Source organism: Cibotium barometz, chromosome 39 (assembly GCF_041138505.1).
Source record: "Cibotium barometz isolate CiBa-2024 chromosome 39, ASM4113850v1, whole genome shotgun sequence".
NCBI classification, from domain to species: Eukaryota; Viridiplantae; Streptophyta; class Polypodiopsida; order Cyatheales; family Cibotiaceae; genus Cibotium; species Cibotium barometz.
Genome location: NC_141084.1, coordinates 14,145,381 through 14,151,573, shown reverse-complemented (window position 1 = coordinate 14,151,573; position 6,193 = coordinate 14,145,381).

Genomic DNA, 6,193 nt, shown 5'->3' with positions numbered 1-6,193 from the left:
TTAGAATCTCAAGAACTTTTTGGACGTGAGCTTCATGGTCAGCTGCATTCTTAGAGTAAATCAGAATATCATCAAAGAAAACAAGAACAAAATCATCCAAGTATTCTCTGAGAATGTCCTGCATTAGGCGATTGAATGTAGCTGGGGCATTTGTTAATCCAAACGGCATGACTGTAAATTCATAGTGCCCATATTGAGTATTGATGGTGGCTGTCTTTGGGATATATTGCTCATTAATTTTGATCTGGTAATACCCTGATTTGAGATCTATCTTTGTGAAGATCTGGGCTCCACTTAGCGTGTCCAGAAGCTCATCAATTCTGGGGATAGGATACTTATTCTTAACTATCAGCAGCTGATTGAGACCTCTGTAATCCACACAGAGTCTTAGCGTTTCATCCTTCTTTTTCTGAAAGAGAACTGGCGCTCCCCAAGGTGAAACATTAGGTCTTACAAACCCTTGTTCTAACAGCTGCCTAAGCTATTTCTTGAGTTCAATAGCTTCAGGACTGGCATTCTGTACGTGCGCTGGGCTACTGTGGCTGAGCTTCGCTCGGGGGTCAATTCTATCACATGATCTACTTCCCAAATTGGAGGCATCTGTGTTAGCTCTGCTGGGAATAAATCATCATTCTCACTTAACCATTCTGGTACTTTAGCCTTTAACTTTGTATCTACTGGATTCATTTTGACAACATAAATGAGCTACTTCTTTCTAAGTCCTTTCAGTAATTTATAAGCTTTTACTAATTGCAAAATTGGGGATCCTGAAATTTCGATTCCTTGAACTTTGTTTCCGTGAAGGTCACGGAAGGAAATGGTTCCATTATGACAGTGAATGTCGGCTTGATTTTTGTGGAGCCAATCCATTCCAAGGATCCCGTCATTCAAAAACTCCGAAAGGTAGGACTCTGAACTGACAGTCAGTTATATTCCCATCTAGATTGAACTGAATACGATCTGTCTCATGGTGAGTGAAAAGGATCTTCCCACTGGCCAATTCAACTAGCATAGGTTTCCTTGATTTCTGATCTAAGACTAGCTTATGCAAGCATCCGGGGGAAATAAATGAATGATTACTGCCTGAATCAATCAAAAGTTTGAATGATTTACCCTTATACTCAGCTGGAGTATGGATGACAGAGAATTGACGATTTGGCCCTTTGTTTTCAATCGCGGCATGAATCTGACCCTTTCCTCTTCCACTACATCCGCTATTGTAACTTTTTTGGCTACTGCAGATTGGGGTGGAACTCTTTGTCTTTGGTTACCCCAGTTGTGGGAGGGAGTTCTGAGATTACTCTGAATAGAGGGAGATGGCTGAGCTAGATTCCTCCTCGGATTGCCCTGATTTTGACAAGACGGTTGACTGATAGGAAGGGGCTGGTCTCTGCATTCTAGATCCTTGACTTCCCTATCCTCTTGACATGGCAGGAGTCGGGCAGTCTTTAAGCTGGTGTCCGAAACCCTGACATCCAAAACATCTATTCTAACTTCTAATCTCATCCCTCTGAGTCTTTGAAAAAGGTGGGGCTCCTGAGAAAGTGTTCTGAGAGGGAAGGGTCTTCCTTCACTTCTGAATCTACTAGCATCTTGATTCTGATTGGGGCCTTGCTGCCTCTTTGGAAGGGAGGAAAGTTTGAAGCACTTCTCGGGGTTTGGAACCTTTTAAAGTTTGAGGGTGCGGGCTTTGGCGGGACCTTGACAACAAATGCCTTGGCAAAGTCCTTTGCCATTCTGACAACTTTCGCCACCATTGAGACTGGTTTGGCATTTTTCACTAAAGTGTCCAATGGCTCGTTCATTCCTCGAATGAATCTGGCCATCAGTTGCTCTTCATCCAAAAGTGGAGAATATTTGAGGAGAAGGGCAAATGCCTGATGGTATTCTTCAATTGTCCGGCTATCCTGCTTCAATTCCAAGAACTCATTCATTTTGGTTTCCAGGAAGCCCGAAGGACAGAATCTCTTTCTGAGGTAAGCTTTAAGATCTGACCAGGTCTGGGTATTTCGGTCGAGACGGTTCGTCTCACAATGGTTCCTCCATGCGACCCTGGCCGTTTCCACAATTTTTAATCTGGCGAGAGCCATCTTGCTCCTCTCATTGTAATTGGTTACATCAAAGTACTCTTCCATTGCCTCAATCCATTTTTCCACTGTTTCTCCTAACTATTCCCCTTCACACTTGAATGGACCAGGTTGGGATTGGTGCAGGGCTTTACGAACGTCCGGATCTAACTCTTTATCATTGGTAAGAGGATCTGGTTGCCTAGCACGGGCCGCGCGCCTCATGATTCTGACATGACGAGATTTTTGTCAACTTAACTTTATCAGATTTATGACTTTAATTTTTGAGATTTATTTCTTAAACAATTAAATATTCCATCATAATTTTTGAAAACAAGATTCACTCTGATAATTTTGCTAATCAATATGCACAACCACGAAATCAATTTGGAATCTTTTGTAAAACATCATTTATTATCAAAAGTTTTTGATATATACATAGAGGATCTCGGCTCCAAAAGTCATTGCCTGAATCGCGTATGCATAAAAAGGTGATATTGTGATGGAGACATGCTATGATATACACGATCCATCATTGATAAGGGTGCTATAATTCTACTTCTAGGAATAAAGTGACTCAGAAGTCTAAAAATTCGACAAGAATTTTGAAAATTCCGGGGCGAATGATTAAAGAGTTAGATATAATGAACAACTCCTAGCCTTATCAAGATCATGGCTAGTGAGATATTCTGCATGAGTCTTTGAAGTTGATTGGTATTGACGTTAATACATTGCCCTCTAGAGAACCACATGTGCTGACGTCGCTCTACTGGATTAGGGAAGTATAGATCCTCAAAGTGATGAGCGAGCCTCACTCTGCTTTCTCGGGTTGTAGCAGAGTTGATGAGATGTTCGAAAGCAAAGGCGATCATATCCTGACTCTAGGAAAGTCCAAGAATGCTAGACAGATTTGGGGTATCCATCTAAAAATCCAATTCAATTTATGAATTCATTTCAAACATAATCTTAGCAAGTGAAAACATTTTTTTGCAGATTTACTTTAAAATTTTAGGCAATTTCTGTTGCTGTTTCATACGTTTACAATAGTGCTCTGATACCAGCTCTGAGATCCCACTTCCCCCTCTGTGCACCGGATTCCTGGTTGTTAGCAGCGGAAGTAGCTTCTTCTTGCGCCGCGGGGCAGGGTTTCCCGCTCGGGGCCTCACCCTCAAATGTTCGGACACGAGACTAAATTGGTGGTCATTCTGAAACCGAAACCGAAAAAGTTTCCCTTGCCCAGAAAAAGGGGACAATTCCACCTTTTTGATTTCCTTAACGAATTTTATAAAACGGGGTTAAGAGACTAAACTAACCTTCACCTGATTAAACCAGATAGAAGGAAAACTATTACAGACTTAACTTGAAGAAATCAACGCTTTTTTTCTAACTGAAATCAGGCACAGTCGTTGATCTATTCATTTGAGAAGTCTTCAGGTTATTATTTAACTATTCGAGTTCTAAGCGTATTCCTATTATTCAATTTTATTATTAAAACTCTACTGATTCCAGTCTAACCCCATCCGGCCCATGGGTTAGCCACCACCCAACCCACTGGAATCGATAAAACCAGATAATTACTCACCCACCCATAATTGAATGCCTTTCTTAAATTTTGCTTTCGAATACAGATATGCACACACTCCTCTTTAAAACTTTAACTTATAAAAACAATCCATTAACAAAGCAGTTATTGGTTAGAGATGTCATAACTCAAAATTTCCATCCAGTCCTTGTTTCACTCTCGACTCTCCGTTGAGACTAGCTGATGGTCAGCACAACGAGATCCAGTAACAGATTACAATAATCATTGGTCCATCATACAATATCTTCCACGATATACGCATGGGTGTCCTAGGCAGCACCGTGAGCCCATGCATTGCCTGGTCACAACCCTCTAGGATCCTCCTTAGGTGTCCTGGCACTTCACTCAGGGACTGCTTCGTCGACCCTCGTCCATCGTACTGGAAGCATACCATTTTAACCATACCGAGGCTGGTCAATAAGACCTGGGCAGGCTTTGCCGCGTGAGCTATCCTTAGAACACTCCCAGCCAGCTGTTGTTGCAATCGAACTTCCCTTAGAAAAACACATATACCAAATGCTCCCTCCACCCAGCATTCTGGCGTAAGACAGTCCTTTAAGAAAACAGGGTTTCTATGCAAGTTTTCAGTTTGATTTTCTTTTGAATACAATGAGTATATCTTAAATCAGTATCCCCAAAACTTCATAATCATAATACTGAATTTCAAAACAAAATTCCTTGAATTCCATAACCTTGATTCTCAGATCAATTTGAAGGGTCTTAACTTAGTTTAAGATTTGGTGGGATTTTTGAGTGTATTTTCTTGAACTGGTCACATCTTCTTTCCTCGAAACTGACGAAAGAGTTTGGTCTTGGTCATAGTCTGATTTAGGGTTTGAGTCTGATAAGGTTTTTCATGAACTATCTTTCTCGAAAGGGGGTGATATTTCAGTTATTATTTTGCTGAATTTCATTCATTGAATATTCACTTAATTGATTTCTAAAATTAATCACGAATTTGGATGAGGAATAAATTAATCATTTATCTGAATATCTCAACTTTGATAGATTTCTTGAATTTTCTCTTTATAATCCAAGTGAATATAAAATGATAGAAATTCCTCTCTCAGAGTATTTACTTATTCACTTATCAAATACTCATAGAAATTAAACATAGAATTAAAGAGAAAAGAATTTTGATATAAAAATTCTTTATGCATCTATTTATACATAAAATCAATTTAATAGGAATAACACTTTTAAAATAAAAAGAATTTCTTTATATACATTTTTATGCATAGAAATTAAATTCAATGAAAATAACACTTTTATAAAAATTTTCTATTATGCATCTTTCCATGCATAGAAATTAAATTCAATGAAAATAACACTTTTATAAATAAAAAAATTTCTCTTATGCATCTTTCCATGCATAGAAATTAAATTCAATGAAAGTAACACTTTTATAATAAAAAAATTTCATTATGCATCTTTCCGTGCATAGAAATTAAATCTAATGAAAATAACACTTTTATAATATAAAAATTTTCAATATGCATCTTTCTATGCATAGAATTTAAATCTAATGAAAATAACACTTTTATGATAAAAAATTTTCAATATGCATCTTTCCATGCATAGAATTTAAATCTAATGAAAATAACACTTTTATAATAAAAAAATTTCCAATATGCATCTTTCCATGCATAAAATTTAAATCTAATGAAAATAACACTTTTATAATAATTTTTTTTCCAATATGCATCTTTCTATGCATAGAATTTAAATCTAATGAAAATAACACTTTAAGAATAAAAAAAATTCCAATATGCATCTTTCTATGCATAGAAATTAATTTCAATAATTATATCAATGACATCCATGCATATTCATAGATGAATATAAACATGGAGTAAAAAAAAATATTTCTTTTAGGATGCACAAACTATGGGGATTACTCTTTTAGAATAACATAAAATAAACTTTATTTTCCACAAAATCGAAGAAAATTTTACCATAACCTCCTTTGTATGGCTGACCATTTCTCAATTTTTACATTCTAAATCACTTTAATATTAATCCCAATTTGAAGTAAAGTACTCTAATCTATTCAATTTTCACTTTCTAAAGAGTAAACAATAAGAAAAGTTTAAATCAATTTATTTGTTACACATATTAGCATAAAGAAGGACTGAATTCTTAAGGAAGAGAAGGGGGTAGCCTTTTCATCAAGGCATATCATCAAGATTCACTAAAAAAGCAAAGAAATCAGAAAACCATAGATTAGAAATTAAAAAGTAGAGTTTTTAGCTTACATGGAGTTTTGTGAGCTTTCCTTTAGCTCGAGGGATTGAGGGTTCTACTCTTGTTTGGATCAAGAGTGGCCACCAATTATTTTGGAGAGGATTTAGTCAAAACAATTGAATTATCAAGTGAATTCAATGTATTTGGCTCTGGGAAGGAGTAGAGTAACAGTGCATAAACACTATTAAGCTTTTACAAAGGGGGAGGCTTCTATTTATAGGAAAAAGTGAGCCTCAAACCAAGCAAACTGATTCTAGAATTTTCCAGATCAGTTTGGTCAATTTTTGACCATTTTTGGGTC